The sequence below is a fragment of the Callorhinus ursinus genome, unplaced genomic scaffold (assembly GCF_003265705.2).
Source record: "Callorhinus ursinus isolate GAN/ISIS: 27379988/994484 unplaced genomic scaffold, GSC_fseal_2.0 scaffold3, whole genome shotgun sequence".
NCBI lineage: Eukaryota > Metazoa > Chordata > Mammalia > Carnivora > Otariidae > Callorhinus > Callorhinus ursinus.
The window spans coordinates 24,060,857-24,082,243 of record NW_027397065.1 but is presented as its reverse complement, the minus strand read 5'-3'; the positions used below and the strand labels follow the sequence as shown (position 1 = coordinate 24,082,243).

General features: G+C 36.9%; 1 protein-coding gene across 7 annotated transcripts in view; it reads right to left on the bottom strand.

Annotated features, from left to right (window-relative positions):
• Positions 1 to 21,387, bottom strand: part of FER (FER tyrosine kinase) — a 457,408-nt gene that overhangs the window by 72,666 nt on the left and 363,355 nt on the right. The window lies entirely within an intron of this gene.

Here is a 21,387-nt window from a genome sequence, read left to right as displayed (position 1 = left end):
GGAATTGTGATGCCACCAGCTTTGCTTTTCTTTTTCAAAATTCCTCTGGCTATTCGGGGTCTTTTTGGGTTCCATACAAACTTTAGGATTATTTGTTCCATTTCTTTGAAAAATGTGGATGGTATTTTGATAGGGATTGCATTGAATGTGTAGATTGCTCTAGGTAGCATTGACATCTTCACAATATTTGTTCTTCCAATCCATGACCACGGAATGTTTTTCCATTTCTTTGTGTCTGCCTCAATTTCTTTAATGAGTATTTTATAGTTTTCTGAGTACAGAGTCTTTGCCTCTTTGGTTAGATTTATTCCTAGGTATCTCATCGTTTTGGGTGCAGTTGTAAATGGGATCGACTCCTTAATTTCTCTTTCTTCTGTCTTGTTGTTGGTGTATAGGAATGCCACTGATTTCTGTGCATTGATTTTATATCCTGCCACTTTACTGAATTCCTCCTGTATGAGTTCTAACAGTTTTGGGGTGGACTTTTTTGGGTTTTCCACATAAAGTATTATATCATCTGCAAAGAATGAGAGTTTGACTTCTTCTTTGCCGATTCGGATGCCTTTGATTTCTTTTTGTTGTCTGATTGCTGAGGCTAGGACTTCTGGTACTATGTTGAATAGCAGTGGTGATTGTGGACAGCCCTGCCGTGTTCCTGACCTTAGGGGGAAAGCGCTCAGTTTTTCCCCATTGAGAACGATATTCGCTGTGGGTTTTTCATAGATAGCTTTTATGATATTGAGGTATGTACCCTCTATCCCTATACTCTGAAGAGTTTTGATCAAGAAAGGATGCTGTACTTTGTCAAATGCTTTTTCTGCATCTATTGAGAGGATCATATGGTTCTTATCCTTTCTTTTATTAATGTACTGTATCACATTGATTGATTTGCAGATGTTGAACCAACCTTGCAGCCCAGGGATAAATCCCACTTGATTGTGGTGAATAATCCTTTTAATGTACTATTGGATCCTATTGGTTAGTATTTTGGGGAGAATTTTTGCATCCATGTTCATCAAGGATATTGGTCTGTAATTCTCCTTTTGGATGGGGTCTTTGTCTGGTTTTGGGATCAAGGTAATGGTGGCCTCATAAAACGAGTTTGGAAGTTTTCCTTCCATTTCTATTTTTTGGAACAGTTTCAGGAGAACAGGTATTAATTCTTCTTTAAATGTCTGATAGAATTCCCCTGGGAAGCCATCTGGCCCTGGGCTTTTCTTTGTTGGGAGATTTTTGATGACTGCTTCAATTTCCTTAGTGGTTATAGGTCTGTTCAGGTTTTCTATTTCTTCCTGGTTCAGTTTTGGTAGTTGATACATCTCTAGGAATGCATCCATTTCTTCCAGATTATCTAATTTGCTGGCATAGAGTTGCTCATAATATGTTCTTATAATTGTTTGTATTTCTTTCGTGTTGGTTGTGATCTCTCCTCTTTCAGTCATGATTTTATTTATTTGAGTCATTTCTCTTTTCTTTTTGCTAAGTCTGGCCAGGGGTTTATCAATCTTGTTAATTCTTTCAAAGAACCAGCTCCTAGTTTCGTTGATCTGTTCTACTGTTCTTTTGGTTTCTAGTTCATTGATTTCTGCTCTGATCTTTATGATTTCTCTTCTCCTGCTGGGTTTAGGCTTTATTTGCTGTTCTTTCTCCAGCTCCTTTAGGTGTAGGGTTAGGTTGTGTATTTGAGATCTTTCTTGTTTCTTGAGAAAGGCTTGTATTGCTATATACTTTCCTCTTAGGACTGCCTTTGCTGCATCCCAAAGATTTTGAACAGTTGTGTTTTCATTTTCATTTGTTTCCATGAATTTTTTAAATTCTTCTTTAATTTCCTGGTTGACCCATTCATTCTTCAGTAGGATGCTCTTTAGCCTCCATGTGTTTGAGTTCTTTCTGACTTTCCTCTTATGACTGAGTTCTAGTTTCAAAGCATTGTGGTCTGAAAATATGCGGGGAATGATCCCAATCTTTTGGTACCGGTTGAGACCTGATTTGTGACGTACGATGTGATCTATTCTGGAAAATGTTCCATGGGCACTAGAGAAGATTGTGTATTCTGTTGCTTTGGAATGGAATGTTCTGAATAGATCTGTGAAGTCCATCTGGTCCAGTGTGTCATTTAAAGTCTTTATTTCCTTGTTGATCTTTTGCTTAGATGATCTGTCCATTTCAGTGAGGGGGGTGGTAAAGTCCCCCACTATTATTGTATTGTTGTCAATGTGTTTCTTTGAGTTTGTTATTAATTGGCTGCTCCCATGTTAGGGGCACAAACATTTAAAACTGTTAGATCTTCTTGTTGGATAGACCCTTTTAGTAGGATATAGTGTCCGTCCTCATCTCTTATTACAGTCTTTGGTTTAAAATCTAATTTGTCTGATATACGAACAGACATTTTTCCAAAGAAGATACCCAAATGGCCAATAGACACAGGAAAAAGTGCTCAACATCGCTTGTCATCACAGAAATCCAAATCAAAACCTCAATGAGATACCACCTCACACCAGTCAGAATGGCTAAAATTAACAAGTCAGGAAATGACAGATATTGGCAGGGATGCAGAGAAAGGGGAACCCTCCTACACTGTTGGTGGGAATGCAAGCTGGTGCAGCCACTCTGGAAAACAGTTCCAGAAAGTTGAAAATAGAGCTACCCTATGACCCAGCAATTGCACTACTGGGTATTTACCCCAAAGATAGAAATGTAGGGATCCGAAGGGGTACATGCACCCCGATGTTTATAGCAGCAGTGTCCACAATAGCCAAACTATGGAAGAGCCAAGATGTCCATCGACAGATGAATGGATAAAGAAGATGTGGTATATATATACAATGGAATATTATGCAGCCATCAAAAACCCCCTGAAATCTTGCCATTTGCAATGACGTGGATGGAACTGGAGGGTATTACGCTGAGCGAAATAAGTCAATCAGAGAAAGACATGTATCATATGACCTCACTGATATGAGAAATTCTTAATCTCAGGAAACAAACTGAGGGTTGCTGGAGTGGTGGGGGGTGGGAGGGATGGGGTGGCTGGGTGATAGACATTGGGGAGGGTATGTGCTATGGTGAGCGCTGTGAATTGTGCAAGACTGTTGAATCCCAGATCTGTACCTCTGAAACAAATAATGCACTATATATTAAGAAAAAAAAGAAGATAGCAGGAGGGGAAGAATGAAGGGGGGAAATCGGAGGGGGTATGAACCATGAGAGACTATGGACTCTGAGAAACAAACTGAGGGTTCTAGAGGGGAGGGGGGTGGGGGGATGGGTTAGCCTGGTGATGGGTATTAAAGAGGGCACGTACTGCATGGAGCACTGGGTGTTATATGCAAACACTGAATCATGGAACACTACATCAAAAACTAATGATGTAATGTATGGTGATTAACATAACATAAAAAAAAAGAGTCAGTGCAAGGCTTGGCAAGTTTTCTGTCTCTGAGATTGTAGAAGCAATAGACGTTCCATCTTCCTGTGTCCCTTCCTGTATTATGAGCAGATCAGTTTTTCTGACCCATGATAGACTGTAATGAGAAATACATTTCGGCATTTTAAGTTTCTAAGATTCTCATGTTGTTTGTTACTGAAGCACAATCTAGCTTGTTCCAGCAGGCACAAAAGGCAAAACTTCCCTGCTCTCTGTGATGCCTAGAGCATGGGTGATACTTGCAGTTGGTCTACAGTGCCTCCTGTGGCATCTCAGTTTAGTGAACCTTCAGTCAAGTCCAATGCAGAAAATAAACAAAACCCCAAAACTGCTGTCTTTAGGTCTAAGTACTTTATCATAACTTGAAACTCGTACAAGAGTTTTCTTTATTCCTTTTTTTTTTTTTAAAGATTATTTATTTTTTTTATTTAACAGAGAAAGACACAGCAAGAGAGGGAACGCAAGCAGGGGGACTGGGAGAGGGAGAAGCAGACTTCCGCTGAGCAGGGAGCCCGATGCGGGGCTCGATCCCAGGACCCTGGGATCCTCATGACCTGAGCCGAAGGCAGACGCTTAACGACTGAGCCACCCAGGCACCCCTCTTTATTCTTAATAAATACTTCAGACACTCCTGATGAAATAAGGATATTAACATGGCTTGTGAGAGAATGGAGAAAGGAAGTTGAATTTATATTTTCAAAATATGAAATTTTTGTTTGCACAGGAGTGCAAAACTAGGTCCTCCCTAGTGCCATGTGGAACTCATCATATTAGGGATCCAAGGTAAGAAAGACCACCTCTATGCCCTCTGGAGGTGCTGATATAGTTCGTCCTCCATTAAGTCCTACACTTGAATGTAGACCATAAGAGTTGCTCACGTGTAGCTCCTAGTTCCTACAACTTTTCCCATTCTCTAAGCATGATATGCTCAAGAGATGTGGAAGAGGAAGAGCTATCACTGAGCGTGGATCCAGAGATCCACTTCAGAAGACTTCTCACTGGACCCCTGCTTTTGAGATTCTTGCTTCTTAATGGGTCCTTGCTTCTCAAAAGCACCACTTCTGAGTTGAAGGGCAATAATAATTTATGAGATTAATGTTCTACTCTCAAATTCTCCACTTACATAAATGATAAGGATGTCTTTGTCCACCACATAACAGTCTCTTGCCTCCCAATTCATTACAATTTAAAATACACTCTACCCATGGAGCCTGGGTGGCTCATTCGGTTGGGCATCTGCCTTCGGCTCAGGTCATGATCCCAGGGTCATGGGATCAAGCCCCGCATTGGGCTCCCTGCTTGATGGGCAGCCTGCTTCTCCCTCTCCACCACTTGTGCTCTCTTCTCTCTCTCTGTCGCTCAAATAAATAAATAAATATTTAAATAAAATAAAATAAAATACCCTCTACCCTATTATCAGATGACTTAGACTGAGAAAGGCACATTCTGTGTATTCCTAATGTCTTCGGTTATAAGATGGAGACTTTAACATTACTCTATCATTAGCAGCAGTGTTAAAGGAAAACACACTTGAAGTCTAAGACTTTTGTAAGAACCAAAATCAAATACCAAAATCAACTCAACAGGGTTTAGTATTTAGTAATTTTTTCTTTCTTGCTCTCTCAAACATCAATAGCCTTGTGATGACAATATAAAAACGACGTATTTTCTAGATACATAGGTCTTTCATAATACTGTTTTTCTATTTTTCTGGGCTCCTAATAAAAATACCACTGATCATACACTCTTACAAAGACAGTTAAATTCTTTCCCTTGGGATTTAAATGAAAAATTTGGTCAATATGAGCATGAAATGGATGGACCTTATGATTAATGGTGTGGTAAGTTGCCCATTTCAAGATGACTTTAATAATGTTTCACAAAGGATATATTCTGTACTCTTTCTTTATTTGTAGTATTGGTATAATTATCCAACATAATGAAAAGGGAAATGAGATTTTATTTTACTAAAGGTGAAATTCTGTTCTACTCTAACCCATTCTTTCCTATTTAAAGCTTTATTTGAATCATTATCAAGAGCCACTAAAATAATGCATTGCTTTTTTATGTAATATGAATATGGCTTTTGTGTGCACAGGAAAAAAAATAGGCTTACGTTGCTGGTAACAAAAAACTAAGTGCTTTATCTACAATAATATTTCCTATTACACAAGATAGCATTGTTTTGCTTACCAGGTACTACAGCTATCTGCAATTTAGGCTTTTGGGGGAGTCAGAGAAAAAAGTTTTGGCTTTTATTTCTGATATGATTCAATAACATACTCGCCAGTCAGCTGGTAATTGATAGCAGTGCTCTCTCTTCAATTCAAAACATTTTTCTTTTTTATTTCAATGCCTCTAGCACTATGTAGATGCTGTCAGCTAACTGGCTGCCCATCTTCCTGATACTTACTTCAGCCATTGTAAAAATGTGAAGTTTTCAATCAATTCTTATTCCCAGGTCAATTCATCAAAACACTAAGCCTCAGAACATGTCAGCAAAATGTGTGTTCCCATATCAACACATCATATGCAGAAGAAAACCAGGGGGTTTGCTTTCAGAACAGGGCATATGGCTACTACAATTTTTATGCTACTTTAACCAAAACACCTCTAAATCTTAATGGGGGATAAAATGAAATAAAAACCACTTCTGACATCTGAAAATGAAGTGACAAACTATACTTCCTTAAAAATGCTCTCTTGGTAATGTTCAATAGGAACAATTTCCTCCATCCCTTAGCAAGGTCTCTAAGTTACAAAGAATGAGAAGTAAAGACATGGGCCCTGTCCTTTAGGGATATGGTGTGGGGATGGGGTCTGTGGGAGACAAGGAAGATTTCGATAGACAATATTAAAGACCTGGCCCCTCTGTGCTTTTTAGTATCTTTCAATGGCTCTTCTTCCCATTCTTTAAATGTTGCTCTAGCCTGCTGCCATTTCTCCTCCCCCTCCTTAGGCGATTTTATTCTCCCCCACGGCTTTCAAGATCACAGAGGCATCAACAGATCCCAGTTTTAGATCTTGTACTCCAGTAGTTCCGGGGGACTCTTCTACATTCCTCTTCCACAAGTATGTCGAATTCAGTAAGTTTAGACCAAATGTCAGATCTTTGCTCCCAGCAAAATCCGTCCCTATCTTGGTTCATGGACTGTCATGGGCTCCTACCCGTGCTAGGAGTAAATCCAGTCTCAAAATCTTCTTTGATTCCTCTCTCTCCTTCACTCTATGATGTCAACAATTTATAACTATTCTTCCTCTGAGGAAGCTCTCGAATTAAACCCTTCCTTGGCACTCACACTGCACATGTCATAGAACAGGCCAGGCCCTTCCTCTGTCTGAGACTACTCTAATAGTCTCCTAACTACACAGAGAGGGTAAGTGACTTCAAAGCGCCCAGCCTATGAAATGTCAGATGGAAACTCAGGGACAGCTGACTGTACACTAAAAGTGAGTAGGAGGAACTAGAGAAGTGAAGAATTTCTGAGGCTATAATACTGCTTCAAACAAGAAAAACAGAAGTTCTGGGGGAAAGTAACGAGGTCTAAGGCTTCTAACTGACATTAAAGTCTCATTGAATTTCTCTTCTAACACCTTACTGTCTTTGATAATGCCCACTACAAGAAAACATGTAAGGTAATGAAACATGAATTATAAAACATCCCCAAGACCTGCAAGTATCGCATGAGCACTTTAAGGAGATGAATTTTTCTCCTCTTTTTCAAACTGAGAGGTAGAGTAGCTGTTCCTCTTCTCCCCACTCTCCTTTTCCTGCACGTCCTTCATTGCAGTCCTACACTTTACATCCTCTCATACGCGTCCCATGGCAGAAGTCCCTCCGGTCCAATGTGACAGAAAGTCTCCTGGATTGAGCTGGGATGTAGGGAACTGGGAAGACCCAGTCAGTGCATCAGTCAGGGGCTAGGACTGGAGGGTAGGCTGTTAACGTATTCAGGGGAATCAGGACAGGCTATCCTTCCCAAGTTCAGTGGCGTGGCGCCAAGTCCATAGAGAAAGGAGTAGAATCAAGGCTGGCAGATCAAGCCCCAAAGATTGGAGCGGCGTTTAAAAACAGATTTTAGGGTCCTTGATTGCTTCTTTCCTCATGGGGCTGATGCCACAGGGGCACTATAAAGAGTGCTTATCTTTTATGGGCCTTTCACCATTCTCAGCTTCTTACCAGTACCCTAACCACTGATCTTTCTACCCCTATTTGTGGCTCCTTTCCATCAGACACTAATTCTTTTTTTTTTTTTTTTTTTTTTTTTGGTGTCTCTGGATGGAAGGCTCATTTAGATCAGTTTGTGATTAATGAGCCGGACTTCACCTTGAACACCGTCTTGGGTTCCCCCCATGGCCCTATTCCCTGTAACTGAAAACCAGTCTTGCCCTCCTCTTGTACCTTCCCAAATTCCTAAAAGCCAGACCAAGGTCGGTGCCAGAGCAGAAGCTCTAGAGATATTTCAAAAGAGAAAGAGAGGCCTGGCATGAAAGCTGGTCAGGAACAATCATGGCACAGCGATACAACTTCAGTGAAAGTTAAGGGAGAGTCAATGAGTACATGGTGTGTGGGCACACTGATTGGTGTGGTGTCGAGGAAGATACAAAGCAGCCTCTGGCACATGTCTTTTCTTCTTCTGAAAGCCAGGAGTAGATCCTGAGGCCCTTTATGACTTGCTCTAGGTTGGAGGTTTCCTCCTCCATCTCCCCCTTCCCTCAGAGAGTTTAGTAAGGGCCCAGCTGAACAAACCAGGTACTCAATTTACAAAAGCCACTGTTAAAATTAAGATACACTTAAAAAAAAATTTCCTCTCAAAGACATTAAGCAACTTAGGAAAATTTATGTCACAGCATTAGATTTGTCACAGACAAATTGTACAGCCCATGTTACTTCAGTGCTACATTAGGATGAGGTGTCTTTGCTTCATATTGACAAAATCAAAATTTCTATTTTGACCATAAAAATGCTATAGGAAACTTTAGTACTTATCACAGAGTTGAGAGGTGACTTGGTTTATACAAATGTAACAGAGATAACTAACTTAAAGTTTGGTCTAGAAACCCATGTGTTTCTACCATTAACAAAATACTATTTTGATTTATTAAATTTATAAAAAATGGACATATTTTGTATTGTAGGGAAAAAAAGGACAGATCTGAAATGAGGAAGTATAGATTAAAGCTCTGGAAACACATGTATCCTCAACTAAATCTCTGTTCTTTTACCTATAAAATGGTGATAATTACCTCCCTTGGTTACTATAAGGATCAAATGAGAAGCTGTTCATGAAAGTAATTTGTAAGTTATAACTAGTTAAATAAATGTAATTGCTATCATTAGTCTCAAGACTGTCTTTCTAAGGAGTATGGCCTAGAGAATAATTGTGAGAAACATTCCAAAATTATTTTGCATGTGATATGCATACATACTTGGAGATATTTCCAAAACAGAAAAAACCCAATGAAAACACTTTTTTATATATGGGTACTAATTTTTTTTCACTTGAAGTTATCTCCTATCCAGTCTTTTATAAGTATGCCTCATGAATAAACCTGGGATGGCCCAGACCAAGCAGAAGGAAGCAAGTTAGTACAGGAGGACTTTACAAAGAGTTTCTTTACTGTCTTTTCCACTTTTGAGCACTTGTTTATTAGAACCTCATCTTGCGGCTAGTATCCAAGATCTACGAAGAACTTATCAAACTCAACACCCAAAAAACAAATAATCCAGTCAAGAAATGGGCAGAAAACATGAACAGACATTTCTCTAAAGAAGACAAATGGAAAACAGACACATGAAAAAATGCTCAGTATCACTCAATATCAGGGAAATACAAATCAAAACCACAATTAGATACCACCTCACACCAGTGAGAATGGCTAAAATTAACAAGTCAGGAAACAACAGGTGTTGGTGAGAATGCAGAGAAAGGGGACCCCTCCTACACTCTTGGTGGGAATGCAAGCTGGTGCAGCCACTCTGGAAAACAGTATGGAGGTTCCTCAAAAAGTTGAAAATAGAGTTACCCTATGACCCACCAATTGCAGTACTAGGTATTTACCCAAAGGATACAAACAATGATCCAAAGGGGCACCTGTACCCCAATGTTTATAGCAGCAATGTCCACAACAACCCAATGATGGAAAGAACCCAGATGTCCACTGACAGATGAACGGATAAAGAAGATGTGGGGTGTATAGATATATGAATATTACCTAGCCATCAAAGAAATGAAATTTTACTTTTTGCAACAATGTGGATGGAACTAGAAGGTACTATGCTAAGCGAAATAAGTCAATCAGAGAAAGTCAATTACATGATTTCATTCACATGTGGAATTTAAGAAACGAAACTAAGGAAGACAAAATTGGAGAAGGAGACAAAGCATAAGAGACTCTTAACTATAAAATACAAACTGAGGGTTGCTGGAGGGGAGGTGGGTGGGGTGATGGAGTGACTGGGTGATGGGCATTAAGGAGGGCTTGTGATGTAATGAGCACTGGGTGTTTTTGCAACTGATTAATCACTGAACTCTACCTCTGAAACTAATAATACACTATATATTAATTAACTGAATTAAATAAAATAAAACTAAAGAAAAAAAGAAAAAGAACCCTACCTTGCTGTGGCAGAAGTCACCAGCCACAGCAAGAAGTCAGCCAAAGTTCATGGGACAGTAAATGCCAAAGGAATGAGACCGAAGGGTGAGGAATAAGGACAATTTATAAAGCAATGGGAATAAATCAGGCTTGGAGAGAGAGAGTCCTGGATAATTTTGGAGAATAACTCTATTGTGTCCTTATCTAGGTGTTGGTGAGTCAGGGAGTCTCTGTTCATTGCCCAAAATAAATGTCATCTTGTTTTCCCTGCTCAAAGCCCTTTATGTGTTCCATCGACAGCTGTGATACCCAAACTCCTCTGCATGACAGCAGGTTAAACCACTTCTCTGTACCTCACTGTTCTCATCTGTAAAAAAAAAAGGAGGGATAATAACACACACTTCAAGAATGTCTGTGAGGATTAAACGAATTTATATTTATATATAAAGTGCTTAAAATAATGTGTGTTGCCATGGCACTATGTATTACCTATCAGTATTACTGTTCCTTCGGTTTTATCCTCTCACCATTCTCCCACTTCTCCTGACTTGCTCCAAGAGCACCCACAATAATGGTTTCACGAACACCTAATGTAGATGATTACATTTCTGCCTGGTATGCCCTTTCCTGTCCTCAATGGGTTCTTTCAGCAATGCCTCCCTGAGCACTAACAAGTATGCTAGGCTCTGAATAGTGATGAATAAACTATACATGGTCTCTGCCCTTATGAAGTTCATGATCTAATGAGAGAAACTTGGCTGGTTAAAGACTGTTGGTGACCTCCCACTTGGACATTAAGACTCTATCCCTGAGCCATGTACCCTACAAAGTTGTCCTTGATGTCCACAGACAATGTGAATCATTCCTCTTGGGTATTGATCCTGTTTCTAGGAACATACCTTCACAAGTGCAGTTGTCTCACTAACATATTCATACGCTGCTCTTTCTTCTAGAAAAGATTGTGAACTCTGCCAGAACACAGCCTATATATCCCTCTTCTCAGGGGTTTTTGTGTTCAGCAGAATTCCTAGGTGAAGTGCTCTTAAGAGAAGCACCATCGGTCACCATCTGGTTTAATTACCAAAGTTAAATCTGCCTGGGAGCCAACTCTCAAATTTAAAAGAACAATCTAAATTTAAGTTACTGGTTTGGGGTAGGCCTCTAAGTAGCTAAGGTAGGAAGAAGCGTCATAATCACATCAGTATGCCATTTAAAATTCTTTTTAGTAAATGACAAAAAAAAAAAACACTTAAGTTTGTAAAGCCTCTTCTTCTGATGTTACATTTCTATTTTACTCACTTACTTTTGATAAATACTATAAAAGAAATTCAATAAATTTTTTATTTGAATGTGGTTATCTTCATTTTTTAAAATAAAACTGTAACAACAATTATTTGGGATATGCCATTGTTCTGTGCTTAGTTTTTAAAGCACTACAGACTAATCAAGTCACAAAATACTGTGTTAGTGAGGAACTTCTTTTCTTTAATATTTGAGGTTTCGTTATTATACCAAAGCAATATTTTTTGGTACTTATAAACTTTTCCATGTTTCCACTTCACAAGAAAATAAAACATTTTGTCTTTTTCAATGATAGAAATGAGATACTCATAGCAGATGGCACTTTCCTTAAAAGTGGAAAAGTTATTTACTTACCATAACTTAGTAAGGAAGAAAGATTATTTCTGACGTCTTGGTCAAAATCTTTCAGCTATCACTATTAATTAAGGTTCCAATTATTAATCAGAGGTAAAAAATAACACTTCTGATTAAAATGCTAGTGTTTAAGAACAAATATCTTACTAAATTTTGTTTTTTACTGAATTTCACACTGAATTTTGTTTATAGCCCTTACAAGAGAGCTGGAGATAGCAGTCACTAAAGAGAAACCAGTTGACTGATGAGAAATATATATTGAATGTAGTTTGGGTATATAACTCTGGATCTAGGGAACAATCATCAGACCAACAGAGAAGACAGAGATTGCAACTATTTTTCTTGACAGGGTCCTGCTTTAATTTTTCAAACAGTCAAATGAAGATAACATGTGTTTTCTTTTTATCTCAGAGATATATTAGCAACTGTTTTTAAGACCTTGATAATAATACAATATCAGGTAAAATTTCTCCTATTTAAAACTATCTATAAACAAATACTGTTTAAAATGTGATCTTTACTAATCTTTAAATTTTCTAGTACAACAGCCAAAGTCACCAAACTACTATCATTTATAAATATTTCAAAGTAATTCTTGAAATAGCTAAAGATAATTTTGGCAGATAACTTCAACTGTTTTTGCTGCTTGCTGCACAATGAATTTTAATAGTTAAGACAAACTTCTTTCTTTACTTGAATCACATTATTAAATTTTCTAACATTGTTTGCATATTTTCACGACAGTGCTTTTCTCCTCTATGAGGGACACTCTCTCAAATGAAGGATAGAAAATTATTGAATTACTTCTCATGTACAGTTAAGTCCAACAGTTAACTGCAAACTTACAAATTTATGATATGTACTTTATCGAACTAGAGAAACTTTCTCCCCAAAACACACTATTTCCTTTCCCTTTAAACTGAAAATTCTAGTTTGAAAGATTCCCAAAGTAAATACCATAAACATTTTATGCACTAACTCAAACATGTTAGATTAAAAAAAAATCATTTTAGAAATTACATAGGTGTAAACATGACTTGGCTATTTAGCAACAGGTTTCCCTTCCCTTTCAATCTGCCCCCAGCCCCTCTCTCAACCACTATATGGTCAGTCTCCATTCTTGGTTTGTTCTTTATTTCAGTTCCCTACTACGAGGAACCTAAAGTCTATCCTTGATTCCCATTAACTGTAGCTCAGATGACTTCACACTGCCCTTTCACCTAGAAGCTGCCCGTTGGGGTGTATTCTAAGTTGTCACTGTTCTTTTTAAGTATAACCCATCCTCTCTCTATCTCCCAACTGTTCCTGCCATTCCCCACAGACTGGCATTTCTCACGGACCAACAGGCCTCTTGGATATCAACATCAACCTCAAGTGAACTGAAGAGCACTCAGACACTGGGCACTGGATTTTGGCCTGATGGTCTTCAGTTTGGGACACCTGAGGAGTTGACCTCTTTTCGCTGTCTCCACAGGAGTTTAGCTAACTAACTGTTCTCCTATCTTGGCCTCACAGCAGAGCCTATTGGGGTTAAAGCTAAACGTATGAGTTTCACTGGGAAAACTGTAAGGCAGGTATATTTGTTTTCTTCACTGATATATCCCAAGCTCCTAGACTAGCGCCTGGCACATAATAGCACTCAATGGACTAAATGAACGAATACATTAATGCTTTCTTGAGGAAACAATTTATCTGTATATTTATTTCAGTTTCCTCCTCTTTTGGGAATTTCCTTAGCTTGTTGCATCTTTCCTATGAGGAAAGATTGAGAAGTCTCAGTCCATATTTCAAATGTGGCATTTGGCTTATTATCAGTGGCCTATTTTGGTTTTATTTTCAGGTTTTTGGTAATTTTTAAGTTTCTGAAGATCTCAGCATTTCGTTTCCAATGTTGACAGGAGCATGTTTAGTTGATTCTTCAAAGAAAACTTAGTACTGCTAATGATAATGATGATAATAACAACAATTGATAATTGTGTATTTACTATGGCTAAGTACTTTAGACGCATTTTTTCTCATATAATTCTTGCAACAATTTTATGAGGTTGGTAACATACAGGTGAGATTTAGAGATGCTGGACAAGTATCAAAGCCAGAGCCGAACTGGGTCTAAGAGCAAAGTTACTTTAATTTACACATCTGACTACTCTAATAAGCAGTATGCATGATGTTTACATGGTTCAAAAATGATTGCTAGGCCCCTACCTAAAATAAAAATATTATCTAAGAGCACATCGGAAAACAATTTCTTGCTCTTAGCAACTAACATTATATTGGCATATGATGGCTGTTCAGTTATTATTACTGACAGACTAAAAGTACTCACTGGTGTTATTTATAACATTTATGTGGGGAAGATAGCTCACAAACTCAATAAACACATTACTGAGTTATCTTGTCTATTAGAAAAATGTATTTTTAAAATTCCATGGTGTAAATTTTTAAAAACTAGTGTTCTATAATTTGGAAAAAGAAAGTTGAAGGAAAATGTAAGAAGTAACATTACTTATTATAAAATATAATAAGGAAAATATAGTAAGTAACATTATAGTGAAAGCTCACTACATAATTAATGCTGACCAACTGTTGTCTGTCTCCACTGAGGATCACAAGGGAAAAATCTTATATTACAGGAAGGGATTATTAGGATTGACAGGGAAGAATTCTGTAGCTGCAAAATTTATTCAACATGGGACAAGGTTATATTAAGTAAGGTTGCTGAATCTCTAACCCCTACTGATCTTCAAAAAGAAAATCAGCAATCAGCCATTTTGGATGGCTTAATTTAAAGCCCAGATAAATCAAGAGTTGAGGTTTTTCAATTTCTATTGCTAAGTGCTTTATAATGCTATATATTTGACCTGGTAAGATTTAACATACAATGTTTCGAGAGACTGATTTACTAGAAAAAACTTCTTTGATGTAAAAAAAAAAAGTTTTCTCTCTTCTTCCTCAACTCCCTTCTAATCAACATATTATGTGTCTACCATGTCAGGGATAAAAAGCTGAATAAAACACGTCTGCTTTCTTGAGGAGCACACAGGTTAATGCAGGAGTCAGGCATGTAAATGCAAAGTACAACAGAGCAAGTGATACTACTTCCCCGGTTTGTGGAAGCAGATTCAAATATTAAAAGTGTTTACTGAATTCCACGCACTGTATTAGGCTCTGGGGATATAAAAGCGACCTCTTAGTCCTCAAAGAGCTTAACAGTCTAAAGGTGCACGGGGCAGTAGAGCAACCACTAACCACATGTGGTTATCTGAAACATAGCTGGTCCAACGGAACTGTGCTCTCAGTACGAAATGCACACTGGAGTTTGAAAATGTGCACACAAAAAATGTTAAAACACCTCAATAACAAATTTCATATTAACTACATGTTGAAATGAGAAATTTTTCATATACTGACTGAATGAACTGTATTATTAAAATCAATTTTACCTTTTCCGTTTTACATTTTTCATGTGGCTGTTAGAACAACTTAAACAGCATAGGGGCTCATATTACATATGTACTGGACATACCTAATAGAAGATACAGATAAGTTACTACCTGAATCATTTTGAAATCAGACCTAAGTATAAATGTAAAAAAAAAACCCTACCTAAGCAATTATTATATTTATAATTATGTATAATTAAAATAAGTTATATTTTACTTATATATTTTATGTATTTATAAAAGTTTAATATACATTTATATATTATATATTTATTATAAAATATTCATAATTATAAAAGACAGTTATTAATATATTGTTATATGTCCTAAAATATTTATGCAGATAGATGGAAATACAAATTTATTTTTATAAAAATTACATACCATATATATTATTTAGTATTGTGATTATGCCTATCAATATTAAAGTAGGATCTCATCATCTATGTTGATATTTTGGATGTTTCCCAAAATTTGCTGTTATACACATGATATGACAGACAGCTAAAAACACCTAGAGTTGATGCTCGAACAATTCAGGGGTTACTGGCTCTGACACCCCACTCGTTAAAAAAATCCACCTATATATTTTGACTCCCCCAAAACTGAGTTACTAAAAGCATATTGTTGACCAGAAGCCTTACCAATAATGTAAACAGTTGACTAACAAATATTTTGTATGTTATGTGTACTACATATTGTATTCTTAAATGAGAGGAAAGAGAATGTTACTACAAAAAGCACAAGAAAGAGAAAATACATTTGCAGTACTGGACTGTATTTAAAAAAAAAAAAAACCACATGTAAGTGTAAGTAGACCTGCTCAGTTCAAACCTATGTTGTTCAAGGGTTAACTGTATACATATGTATTTGACATCTTCTTTGATTATTGCCTTGAGGTAAATCATTAAAAGTTGAATTAAAAATTGCTGTATCAAAGGGCATGCATTCTTACAGATGTTTAGAACATTTTAATAATTTTAGTCCAAAAACTCATATCAATTTAAACCCCTTCCAGGAGTTCAAGAGAATATGTGTTTTTCTCTACATACTAATAATAGGAATTAAAGACTTAAAAAATCCTTACCAGTCTGATAGAAAATGGCATTTCATTGTTTTTAATTTGCATTTCTTCATTTTCAAAGGTTAATTAGAAATTAACCCATTCATGTTCTAAATTAGTTGCCTGTTCACATCCTCTGCTCATTTTTCTATTTGTTTTTCTATTGTTTTGTAATAACTCTATATGTTATGGAATATTAAGACTTAGTTTATCACATATATTTCAAACCTTTTCCTCCAGGTTTCTAGGTCATCATTTAATAGTGATTGGTTGATTGGTATATGGAAGTACACAGCAGTGAAACAGAAAGCAAAGAGTCTTGAAAATCCAAGGAGGTCCTGATAAATATATTACTAAATAACAGAGGACTTGAACACATCATGTTTAGGATTAAACAGAAGTAGAAAATAAATAAGTGTATGAGATATGGAAAGTTTTAGAATAATTAATAAGAATATTAAGGTGCCTATTTGTGGGATTCTATTTTTAAACCAATAATTATTATTTAACCTTAACAGATTGTTTATGAAGATTCCCCCTCTGGAGTTTATTTTGTCCTAAGATGAGTTGTGAGAATCAAATCGTATTGTTCCGCCCTCACCCTAGCCCTACCACCAATGGTTAGCTTGTTGTTCCAACAGCATTTGTTAAAATAAGTGTTTCCTACGATTTAAAACATCACTTTTACTGTATTCTAAATTTCTACCTATACTTTAGTCTATCTTTTGACATTATATTGTATTTTCACCAATATTTTTGCATGGACATATGCTCACACACTGTTTTAATTACTATAGCTTTACATGATGTTTTAACATATAAATGGAAAAAATTCTTTTATCCCTCTCTTACAATGTTTTCTTCATTACTGTGGTATATTTTTCCATATATACTTTAGAATCACATTTTATAAAGTTTCCAAACCAAAACTACATTTGGATTGGTAGAAAATATGTTAAATCTACATCCTAGATATTAAAATTAAAACTTGACTCATTTTTATTTGCATATTATGTGAATTTATTATTTTAAGTACATTACCACCCACAAACCCATAGAAATTTACCCTTGATTAACCTATGGTATTGTTGAATGGTAGTGGGCATCATACTACTTGCAATCCCCACTCTGCATTGCTGCATTCGAGACTAAACACACAGTGAAGTGTATGCTATAAAGCAGCAAACACCCAAATGGGGACAAACTATCCTCACTGCATTTTTCTTGATTTTGATTAAGTAACTTTCAAATATGAATTAGAAATATCATATTTTGAGGCTGAAGACAATAGTCTAACCTCCCATATTGATACTCAACATGTTTAATGTGGATCTCTTATTTAGATCAAGACTTGCCTTATGCCCACAAAACTGACAATTGAAAGTGGTCACAGACATTAATAATAGGCCAAAATTCCTGATTACATTTACAAAATGTATTTTGAGGACCTGGGCACTCAAAAAACTACCACTTCATAATTAAGAAATAGTTATCTGTATTTCTTTCATGAAAAAACTTGTATATCTACAAAGGTATGACAATGATTTGTGTGATGAGTAATTGGGTGGGGAAGGAAAGTCTGAGGAAATATACATTCTCTGTCCACGCTAGGATACACTTAACCTTCAACACTGCCGCACGACTGCTGGCTGGGCCACTTTTGTACTTCACACAGCAATTTAAATGCTAAATCAGAGGCTTATAAAATGTCTGATTTATAACTTTTAATAAAACTGGGAAGAGTTAAAACCAAACATGGATGAAGCAATGCTGGGGAGAAAAAGATAAAATGCCTGACCTGTATAAACATGGTTATTTCTTCCTGCTGGCAATGACCCTTCATAACACAGTGACAGATGAGTTATAAAGTGATTAAAAATTTATAGCAACAATGAACGGATGAACAATCTGCTTGTATTACAGTCACCTAACACTAGTATATATTTAGTGTACTCAAGAAAAAAAAATAATACATTGGTATGATGCATGGATTATTTCAGTATCTGTACCTCTGACATACAGCATAGATCCTTGTACACAGTGGGGACTTACTTTTTCAGTGAATGATGAGTTACTCTAACATGATATTTATTAGTTTCTGTATACTACAGGTAAAAATCAAACGTTGAAAATGAGAGGAGGAAAAAAAATAGGGAGAACGTAAGTCAGAATTTCAATGCTATTCTGAAAGACAACAATTATTTGGAGAAATATGTATTGATTTCAGGGGCTTACTCCTCAAAGTAGTAGGTCCCTAGTGAAATGTAAAAATTAAGTTTGAAAATAAAACCATGAAGGAAATTTTCACTTTTTATAACTCCTAATATAGTTAATTAGGAATATATTTCTTAAAACAATAATCTTTAAAAATAAAAATGGAGAGTTGACGTACACTTTGTATGGATTAAAATTAATCATTTTTTTTAAGGCATGACAAACACACAACACATACAACTTCTCACTATGTCTTTTAATGTAACAGCAGCACTGATCATCCCCAAAGGTAGATAATCTTAAAATAATTTATATTTGGATTTTTGTATTGGCATTCAATACAGATGGGTGACAACACCTTCTCATTTCCCAAAAATGGCTATGCTGAAAGGAGATCCATGATTAGACGAAAATGGTATAATAAATGCCAATGAATACTTAAAGCATTGTAAAAAATAATCTTGGAAACGTCCCCAAAATAAGAATGCAGCAGTTAGTTAACAAGTTTCTGTGTTTTGGAATTATATGATTTCTGGAAAGGGTAAGATAAAGATTATCATGTTTTCTGCTGGCTGGTGGACCCCCTCATGACCTTTCATATAGAGCCGGGAAAACTGTCCCCCCCACCCCCCAGTCTTCACAGGGCTAATTCCTTCAGTTCTCACCAAAATGGAGAATCCTCCAAGCTTTTCCTGACTCCCTATGTGAGTCAGTTTCTCTTCCCACTTCCATACTATTTATTCTCAGCAATGCATTTATCACAACTAGTGAATACCTTGTTATGTGTTTTTTTACCTTTTTATCTGCCTCCCCTACCTGAGTATAAGCTACATGATTACAAGGAGTGAAACAGCCAGTACACAGCTCAATGCTTGGCACAATTAACAATCTGGTAAATTGCTTCGAAGTGAATGAAAGAAAGTAGAAACTAGGTCTGAGGTTTGTCTCTATTGACTGTAAGTTCAGGCTATGGGAGATAGTAAAGGCAATGAGTTCCTATTCATTAATCAATCAATTCCCTTATTGAAAGTGAAAATTATCTAATTAGTTTGACTTTTAAAAATTTCCTGGTATCCATGCTTGGGTTTTAATAGGCACAGCTCTGACATCAAGATTTCAAACTCTTTTTCCAAGCACCTTCTGTGTGGTGGCTCCATATAAGATGGAAAAGTTGTGTAAATCAACAGAAGGCAAAGCAAGGGTGTGTTGCTCCTGCAGCTCTAACCCTTCCAAGAGGAATGGAGGCTAGGCTGCTTGAAGAAAAAGCAAACCTGGCAAAGCACAGGCTCCTAACCCCCCTGTGCACAGGAGATGGGGCTCAGATGACTAGATGATGGGGTGCAAGGGAGGGGGAAAGGAAGTGCCCTTTGGACGTCAGTAGCTATCCCGGTCCACACCGTGAATATTTAGAGGCATTTTTCTGTGTTTCAAAGGTAACAAGTGCAATTATTTCCAAGCACGTAACTGCAGTTATCCATAGAGAATTCAATAAAGGTCAGGGAGTCTCTTAGACACAAAGTATGGTTTCTGGAACTGAGCCAATTTACTGGCTCTATCAGGAAAGAAAAAACAGCAGTAGATAGGAGGTTCCCAGGGCTAAGGAATGAACCAGCTACCTCTGGAGGCAGCACTCTGAGCCCTCACTGTTTGATCCTGACAGGGCAGTTGAACAAGGACTCTGGAAGGATCAGGTGATACCTAAAAAGAATGTCCAATTTAGGCACAAGGATATTAAGGACAATACGTGGATGTTATTACCCTAAACTTCCTAGTCTTCCATAAGACGATTTATAATGAAAAACACAGGAATATCAGGTTTTTAGAAGAAGTACATGAAGAGATAAAAAATCCAGTTCTTGGGTGCCTGGGTGGCTCAGTTGGTTGGGCGACTGCCTTCGGCTCAGGTCATGATCCTGGAGTCCCGAGATAGAGTCCCACATCGGGCTCCCTGCTCAGCGGGGAGTCTGCTTCTCCCTCTGACCCTCTCCCCTCTCATGCTCTCTATCTCATTCTCTCTTTCTCAAATAAATAAATAAAATCTTTAAAAAAAAAATCCAGTTCTTGTCTGTTACTTTAACATTTGACAAACAATACTACTACTAATACTACTAGCTCACATTTATGGAGTGATTAAAATATTCTACGCACTGTGCTAAACATACCTTCACCAAAATTCGATTAAGTATTATCATTATCCTAATTTTATAGACTGTGCTATGTATGAAATTTGGGCACAGGGAGGTGGCAGGGGGGAGGAGATGTACTGAAGTTATGTTATTTGAAAAAAATCTTATTGCAGTAGGAAGAGATAGTGAACTTATTTGTAGATGTTTTTACAGTGTTTAAATATAATACAACACTAAGAAAAACTCAGTAAACTTATTTATGTAAAAGAATTCACATAACCTTTAAGATGTTCAAATTACAATTTTCACGGTGACTATTAGTTTTGACTATATAATTATCCAAACAATGATTCACAAATCACTTGGATCCATTATATTGTGTAAAGAGTTCTGATGCATGCAAGAGTAAAGTACAGCCAATAATTTGAAATCTTTATCTCCTGGGGTGTTTGGACCTTGAGAACAGTAAGTTTAGTGAACAAAAAAAATTATTTGCTTTGAGAACTTACCTACTGATTAGCCGTCAACTTCTGCCTTGAAAGGAGAACTTAGATTTCTAATCTTATACTCTCTTCCTGTTAAATGCTTTTCTTCCACGAGAGGTTAAGTAATTGGCTCAGAGTCACAGTTTTGTGATTTCAATTTAAGGCTGCTGTCCATCAGGGAAGGTAGCAAAGAAAAACACTAACAAAGTGTCTTTCTTCTAAGAAAGGATAAAGCAAAATCTTGTAGCTGACAGGTGTTATATTTCTAGGAACAACTGGTGTTCTTCTGAATACAGAGTAAGGGAGAAGGATCCACAACGTGATTTTTAGGAACTTACATAGGCATCTAAAGAAAAGCTTCTTCCATTTCACT